Raw genomic sequence first — 9,168 nt, forward strand, 5'->3', positions numbered from 1 at the left:
TTCTTTCCCTAAATGACGTATTGTTTGATTTGATGCGTTTTAAATATTTTATTAATGGAATCAAAGTGTACGTCTTCTCTTGTCTTGTGACACAATTTTTTTTATCAGTGCTGTGTGCATTGCGGTTCATTTTCTTTTCTTCATATGCGGAATTCCCCGGGGCGGCCGCACTGCGCTTATCTCCTAATTCCCCTGCTTGGGGAAAGTACCGAGTGCGACGCTCAGTGAGTGTTATACTTCGTGCTGCTTCGTTTGCTCTGTGGCAGAGGTGCTTTGGGATTAGGCACAGAAGTGGAACTGCCGAGCCAGAGCCTGCACCTTAAATGCTGCTAGTTCATATAAAAATCGTTGAAGATTTGAATATTCTTACAGCAAATGGAGTTGAGCATTTTTTCAGATGTTCGTTAGTCGTTTAGATGCCTATATTCGTGAAATTCCCGTTTAGATGTTTCGTTCATTTCTGTTGGATTGCGCTTCCGTTGCTATAACAATATCTGAGATAAATCAATTTAAAAGGAGGAAAGATTTATTTTGGCTCATGATTTCAGAGGTTTCCGTCCATGGTTTCTCGGCTTCATTAAGTTTTTGGATCCATGGCAAAGGTAGACAGTCATGGTAGTGTGTGCGTGATAGGGTAAAGCTTGTCACCTTGTGGTGGCTGGGAAGCAATGAGAGAGATAAGAAGGGGCTAAAGTTCTCAATGTCCCATTCAAGGGCACTAATTCCCTTCCTCCAATAACCTCACTTCCTTCCACTAGGCCCACCTAATGGGCCCTCCCAATAGCGTTGCAAGATGGTGACCAAATCTTTATCATATGGACCTTTAGAGGACATTTAAGATCCAAATCATAATAGATCTTAATTTTCTTTTTCTTTTTTGTTTTGTTTTTTGAGACAGGGTCTCACTATGTAGTTGAGACTGACCTGGAATTCACTATGTAGCCCAGGCTGGTCTTGAACTTACAGCGATCCTCCCGCCTCAGCCTCCTGAGTGCTGGGATTATAGGTGTACACCTCCATGCCTGGCTAGATTTTCATTGTCTTGATTGTAGGAGTTCCTTGGACATTCTTAGTAATAGTCTTTTGTGGGGTGTGTGTGTGTGTGTGTGTGTGTGTGTGTGTGTGTGTGTGTGTGTGATTAAATTACAAATACCTTCTCCCACTCTGCTTTTGTCTTTTCACCACCTTAAGAAAGTCTTTTGGTTGACAGAATTTTTTAAATTTTATTTTAATGAAGTCTACTTTGTCAGTCACTTGCTTTAGATCAATGCTTTTTGTTTAAGAACGCTTTCCTTCTTGCAAGGTCATGAAGATCATTTTTCTTCTTTCTCACCGAAGTTTTATCATTTTACTTTTCATGGACAAGTGTGTCTATGTCTAGAACTGAGAGTTGTGTGTGGTGTGAAGTTGGGAAGTGAAGCTTATTTATTCTTTTCCCTTTATATGGACATCCAGGTGATAACATATGATTAATTCAAAAGACTGTCATGTCCCCATTACACTGCGGAGCATCTGTGCTGTAAATCATGTGACCATGCATGATTTTTGGGCTGCACACTTTTCTAACCTTGCATCTTCTTCAAGATTTTTTTTTTACCCTCTGTAGAACTGGCTTGTCAATTTCCACCAAAACAAACAAAAAATCTAACGAAACAAAAATCCTGCTAGACAACTACCTTCACAGAAATGACAACTACTTTCATAATTTTGAATCTTTTAGTCCGTGAACTTTGTACATCATCCCATTTATTTGTAAAAGATTCCATATTTTACCACAAGATTTATTCTTTGATGCTGATGTATATGAGTTCTTTAGATTTTTCATTTTTAAATTGATGCAATTACTTTGTAACATTAACCTTATATCCAGTGACTTTGGTAAATGCCCTTATGAATTTTAATAGTTTGTATATAAATTCTTCTGGAAATTGTTCACAATTGCATTGGTGGCTAACTATAACAAAGTTTTTCTTTGTGAGCTTCTTAATCATTTTAAATGTGTATTGCCCTATTGCATTGGCTATGACTCCAATATAATGGAACGGAAATGAAATAATAATAGTAGATATTTTCATCTTATTCCTAACTTCTAAGAGGACTTTTTTGTATTTTACCACTGAGCACGATATTTGATGTTGTTTTTAAAAAGATACTTTAGGGGGCTGGGCATCATGCCTGCCTGGCAAGTGCAAGGTCCTGAATTCAATCCCCAGCACACACCCCGATAATAAAAATAAATACATAAATAAAAGATACTTTAAATAATCAGATTGATGGCATTTCTTTCTAGTCCTGTTTTTAAAAATGAGTTTGACATATATGAGTAACTGAATATCATCAAATATCTTTTCTGCATTAATTGATTTGATGCCTACTTTTATTTGTTTTTTCCTTTTTTTATTTTCTTCTGAGACAGGGTCTCTCTATGTAATCCAAGCCAGCCTTGAACTTGCTGTGTGGCCCAGGCTGCCCTCGAGTTCTTGGTCTTCCTGTCTCAGCCTCCCAAAGCTGGGATTGCAGGCATGAGCCACGATGCTCAGCCTTTCTCCTTGTTCTATAAGCACGGTGAATTACATTGGGCTTTGCATTTAAAAATCTTTATATATATAATTTAAAAGTATAATTGCATTTTATTAACTACTATTATGTTTGGGATTTTCAGCTATGTGCACATTGGAGATTGATAGGTTACTTCCCTTTTTACAGAGTTTCATCACAGTTTGGTACCATGATTATATTACTCCCATAAAACAAACTGGAAGTCTTTTCCTCTTTCTAGTATTGTGAGAGCTTATGTAAGATTTATGTCCAGTCCTTCCTTAAGTACTTACAAGAGTTCACTTAGTAATCCAGGTAGAGTTTATGAGAAAAAAAATTTTTACACATTAAAAATATGGATCACTTCATGAATTTGTGTGTCATCCTCACCCAGGGCCACGCTAATCTTCTCTGTATCGTTCCAACATATGTGCTGCCGAAGTGAGCACTTTATGAGAAAATTTAAAATGGCATATACAAATTTTGTTAGAACTAGGAACTAATTTTTATTAGAAGCTTTGCTAGAAATATAAGTTATTAGAATTATATAATTTATTAGAATAGGAAATAATTTCAATTTCTTTCAGAGTGAATTTCAAGAAATTTTTCATTTAATGACAATTTTTAAATGTTGGCCATTGTTCATAATGTCTATCTATATATATATTTTTTTTTTTTTTTAATTTAATTAAAAAACATTTTTTTTTTTGGTACCAGGATCAAACTCAGGACCTTGCACTTGTGAGGCAGGTACAGAGCCACTGAGCTAAATCCCTGGCCCATATTTTTAACTTATGGAGGGTCTGATTCATAGTGATGTCTCTTTTTAACATTCTTGATATTGGGGGGGCCAGGGATTTGGCTCAGAGGTTCCACCACCTGCCTTAAAAACACAAGGTCCCAAGTTTGATCCCTGGTACAACAACAACAAAAAAATTCTTGATATTGGGATATGTTTTCTCTTTGATCAGTTTTGCTAAGTGTTTATTAATTTCATTAGTCTTCACAAAAAATTCAGCTTTTGGCTTTGTTGATTTTCTCCTATATATATTTCCCCCATGTTATTGATCTATGCTCTTTGTTATGCATTTTTTGTATTTTCTTTAGATTTAAGTTGATCTTCTTTGATAGGTTCTTGGAATAGATGCTTAGGATACTTTTCATGGTTTATTTATAACATATTTATTAATGCTTCATTTCCTTTTAGGCACTGCTTGGCTGCATCTGCAGTGTTTTGATGTATTGGGTTTTTGTAATCATTTAGTTCACAATGTTTTCTAATTTTCACTGTGAATTCTTCTATCATCTATAGGTGGTTTAGAAGTGTGTCTGACTTCCAAACATTTAGTGGTATTCATTAATATTTTTGTTTCTAGTGTTTTGCTTAGCTTGCCATTTTTGAATGTTCTCCAAAACTCATGTAAAAAGTTAATTGCCGTTGTCATGGTATTAAGAAATGGGACCTCAGAGGGTGTTATAGAGAGGTGGAATTGATGCTGTTGCTTGAGGAATGGGCTCCCAATAAAAGGTTCAGTTCCACATTCCTCCCCTCTGTTATGGCTTTTATCTAGATGTGTCCTCCCATAGGTGGGGTTTTCAGAGCTGGCTGGATCTAGGGTGTGCAATACTAGGATTAAGTGTGTGTGCTACAAAATTAGCCGACTGTTTGAAATTAGCATAGTTCTGGTTGTGGAAAATGCAAGCTCCTCCCCAGGTGTGGGTAGCACCAGTCAATATAGGCTTATAGCCTGGATGAAATATAAAGGGAGAGAGGGAAGGCAGACTTGCTGCTGCTGCTTGCTGCTCACTGCCTTCTGCTTGCCACGCCATAAACTATTTCTCCTCCATGATGCTTTTCTGCCATGCTGACCTGCTTTGGAACCAGCCAACTATGGAACAAGACTGCTACAAACTGATCTGAACTAAAATTTCCCTCCTTAAACTTTGAGTCTCAGGTATTTTGTCTCAGCAACAAGGAAAGTAACCAAGACACCCTTTCATCATGTCTTCCACTGTTATATAGCAAGGACGCCCTTGCCAAATGCATCCTCTCAATCTTGGACTTTTCAGCTTTCAGAACTACGAGCCAATAAGTGCACTTTACTCAGTCTGTGGTATTCTGTTATAACAGCAGGACATAGACTGAGACAGTTCCTCTGTGGGTAAAGGATGTTTTCTGTATGCTCTTTGTCTTTGAGACATGATTTTTTAAATTGAAATTTATTGAACCATGTCAATAATCCATGTGTGCTTGAAAGCTGAGTTTAGTGTTTTAGTCAAGTTTGTTAATCACACCATTAAAATTTCCTCTATTCTTGCTGTTTATCTTGTTAGTCTATCAGTTACAATGTTACAGTAAAGGTGTGGTAAAAATTTACAATTACAATTGCATATTACGTGCTCATCCTGTTGGCTCTTACACCATCGTTTTATGGTTGTACTACTAGATGCATAAACATATAGAATTTATCTTCTGTTGGGCTCATTCTTTTCATTATGATTCACCTCTTTAATTCTGGTAGTAGGTTTTGTCTTAAAGTCTACTTTGTCCATTTTGGTAAAACCATATGCCAGCCTTATTTTGGTTAGTATTTGGATGGTATTTTTTTTGTATTCTTTTATTTTTATCTTTTTCTGAATTTCTATTTAAAGTATGTCTTTTGTCAGCAGCAAGTTAAAAAATTGAGTCTGTCTTTACCTTTATTTGGAGTATTCAATCCATTATTATTTAATTGTAGATATAAGGGTTAAATCTAACATATTACTTTTGTGCATTTTCCCCATAGTTTTTCTTTTCATAAATTTCTTAAAATACCAAAAGCCAAACCAAAACAAAACAAAAGACTTAGCTGGGTGTGGTGGTGTACACCTGTAATCCCAGCACTTGGGAGGCTGAGGCAGGAGGATTGCTGTGAGTTCAAGACCAGCCTGGGACATAGTGAGTTCCAGGTCAGTCTCAACTACATAAGGAGAGACTGTCTCAAAAAACCAAAAAAAACCAAAAAAAAAACACCCCAAAACTCAAAAAACAAACATAAATTTCTTGCCTCCTTTTGGATTAATTAATTAATTAATTATTCCATTACTCTGCTACTCTGTTACGTTATTAGTGATGTATTATTTTATTATGCTATCTTTTAATGCATTTTCCTGATGTATTAATCATAAAATCTGCATTTGATTGGAGGAATAAAATGACCAAGGTGTGATATGTATATGTACCAGTTCCCCAAGATGAATGCAATTATTATGTCATGCAAATATACATAATAAAAAAGTCTGCATCTGGGGCCAAGGATTTAGCTCAGTGGCACTGTGCCTGCCTCACAAGTGCAGTCCTCGGTTTGATCCCCAGTACTGCAAAAAAAGTCTGCATCTATTAAATTAAAAATCAGAATTACCTATGGGTAAAAGTTTTCTTTTGGGGATGACGTCTCAGCTTCCTTGTTTTTTAAATCTTTTATGTGCTATTAATTTTTTATTGGTTTCTGATTTTTGTTCCTGATAAATTTTAGAAGTTCCAGATAAGGATTTAATTTTCATCTGTCAGGCATATAGGTTTTGATCTGATTTACTTGATGTAACTGAGAATTATCTTTTCCCATGACACCTTTACTTCTAAGATTTAATTCTTATGTTTATACCGAAAGCCCGGAGCTCCTAACTCTAATTTGGTCTTCCTTGAACTATAAGCATTGCCAAAATTTCCATTTGATTCCTTGCAGCATTGTCTTGCGTATGTACTATTTAGGCAAAACTTTTTTTAAAACAGGGTCTTAAGAAGCTGCTAAATTGTTTGGGCTGGGCTCAGACTTGCAATCCTCCTGGCTCGGCCTCCCAGAGACCTGGGATTACAAGCCTGTGCCACCACACAAAGTAATGTCCAGCCAGGCAAATATTTTGATGGGGAACTGTCTTTAGAGTCCTGGTTTAATTCCGTTCATTTCCCTTTTCTTTGGATCTTGTCCCTTCAAGTATTGACTAACATTGTTGCTTTTTGTATTTTTGGAGTGTTTTCCCAGTGGTTAAAGGTCTCAGTGTGAGGAATAATCTGATATAATCTATTTTTTCTCAGAAGCAACATAGTAGGTGCTTAATAAAAGGGCTGTTCAGATCTTGACTTCAACAAGGGTTAAGGCAGAAGTTTGATTTGCTCCCAACACTTAAATCAATCCCAAAATCTAGAGAGATGCTACTCCTGAACCTATTGCACTTCCTGGGATTTTGATTAGAATGCCTTGAAATTACAGAATATTTGGGGGAAGAAATGATATCTTTAACCATAAATGGGGTGGCCTTCTCCATGTATTTATCTCATTAGGAGACAGTATAAAAGTAAGAATATCTTTCTGTAGAAAAACTTGTTGAATTCAAATTCCAGCCCTCCTGCCATTGAGATTTGTGACCTTGGGAAAATTTCTACTTTCCTCCTCTGCAAATGGGATGATGATAACAACAATGCCTTTATCTTAGGATCTTTTGAGGACTTACTGGGTTCTGCACAAGTATTTCTTTCTTCTTCTTCTTTTTTTTGGGGGGGGGTACTGGGAATCGAACGTGGGACCTTGTGCTTGTGAAGCGGGCATTGGAACCACTGAGCTAAATCCCCAGCCCCACATCACATGTGTTTCTTATGTTAAACAATTCTCCTTTAAGGCTTCTCAATAAAGCTTTAAGTACTTCTCTATACCAGTCTTGTACATCTTTTAAAAGATTTATTCCTACTTCCCTTATGTTTTAATGTTATTTGTTGTGTGGCCATAGTTTTGAAAGTTGTATTTTTCTGTTTTTACTGGAAATGAGTTGATTTTTGTTCATGGAACTGAAATTGACTTAAGTGAAATTGGTTTTTGTGTACTGACTTTGTGTCCAATGACCTTGTCACCTGCTTCTAGTTATTCAGCTCATTTATCTGTAGATTATTTAGCTTTTGACACATAGATGATATTTTTTTGTGTAATGCTAGGCATTGAACACAAGTTCTTGCACATACTAGGCAAATGTTCTATCACTGAGTTATATCCCCAGCCCCGTATAGATCATCTTAACCATCTTTGAAAACTAACAATTTTGATTCCTCCTTATTAGTTCTAATAACTTTTCCCCTGCCTCCATTATTTTCCTTTCCTCTTTCTGTGTCTTATTTACAACGTACAGGTCAAAATCGTAATGATGTACATTCTCTTCGGGTTCCTAATCTTACAGAAAAGAGTTTCAAGAATTTATCACTGGCTATAAAGTTTACTGTAAGTTTTTTTTTTTTTTTTTTTTTTTTTTTTTTTTTTTTTTTTGAGACAGGGTCTCATTGTGTAGTTGAGACTGACCAGGAAATCACTATGTAGCCCAGACTGGTTTTGAATTTACAGTGATCCCCTGCCTCAGCCTCCCGTGTGCTGGGATTACAAGCGTGCGCCACCATGCCTGGCTGCTGTGAGTTTTTAAAAGGTATTTCTTATTAATTTCCTTCTAGTGTATAATGAGATTTTTTTATCATGAATGGATATTTAACTGAATTATTTTTTAGCAGCGAGATGATTTTTCTCATTTAATTCACTAATGTGGGGAATTACAAATGATAAAGGAACTTTCATTCCCAGAATAAACCCTCTGTGGTACATTTTTATGTGTTGCTGTGTCTAGCCGATGTTTTGTTTAGATGTTTAGATTTTACATCTGTGTTATAGAGTAGGGTGGTCTGTAAAATTCTGTCCTCATGCTGTTTTTGATCTGGTTTTTCTGTCAAGGTTAGTTTGTAAAATGAGTTAGGATTGTTTCTTTTTTATACTTTTTTGTAAATTGAAATATTCTTGAATATTTAGTAGAACTATTGAGTTAATTTCTTTTTGGGTAGTAAACTATTAAAGTTTTTTCTTCTTAAATTTGTTTCAATAAGTAGTTATATTTTTCTAAGAATTTTTCTATTTCTTTTTTTTTGGTACCAGGGATTGAACTCAGGTCCTTGCACTTGTAAGGCAGACCACCGAACCACTGAGCTAAATCCCTGACCGAGAATTTTTCTATTTCATCTAAGTTTTCAAAGTTTTGGCAGAAAAGATTTTTCTTAACACTATCTTCTTCTTCCTATTATTATTATTATTAATTTTTCCTTTTGGCTCCAGGAATCGAACTCAGGAAGGACCTTGTGCTTTCGAGGCAGGCTGTGGCACCACTGAACTAAATCCCCATCCCTCTCTTACTATGTTTTAAAAACCCTTTTAGCTTGTATACTTTTGCCTCTCACTTTTCGTACTTGATTATTTTTGAGTCATATCTTTTGTTTTTCACTACAACGTTCTTGCCAGAGTTTTATTGATTTTCAGATTTTTCAAAAATCTATCTTTTGGCACTATTGATCTTCCCTATTGTTTTCTACTTTATTATTTGTGTATCTTTATTATTGTGTTCTTTCTACTTTTTTGAGTTTGATTTTTTTCTTGTCTTAAATTGAACATGTGACACATTAATTTTTAGTCTCCATTGTTTAATTTGAGCATTTAAGACTTATTTCTCCCTGAAGTATGAGGAGGCTGAGACAGGAGGTTCACTATGAGTTCAAGGCCAGCCTGGGCTACATAGTGGGCTCAAGGCCAGCCTGAACTACAAAGCAAAACCCTGTTTCAAAAAAACCAA

At 35.8% G+C, this 9,168-nt stretch overlaps 1 pseudogene; it reads right to left on the reverse strand.

Annotated features, from left to right (window-relative positions):
- Positions 1 to 2,887: 2,887 nt before the first annotated feature.
- On the reverse strand, positions 2,888 to 2,987 carry LOC117285656 (annotated as a pseudogene).
- Positions 2,988 to 9,168: the final 6,181 nt, after the last annotated feature.

This window comes from Fukomys damarensis, unplaced genomic scaffold (genome assembly GCF_012274545.1).
Source record: "Fukomys damarensis isolate Sample0158 unplaced genomic scaffold, DMR_v1.0_HiC HiC_scaffold_11, whole genome shotgun sequence".
Classification (NCBI taxonomy): domain Eukaryota; kingdom Metazoa; phylum Chordata; class Mammalia; order Rodentia; family Bathyergidae; genus Fukomys; species Fukomys damarensis.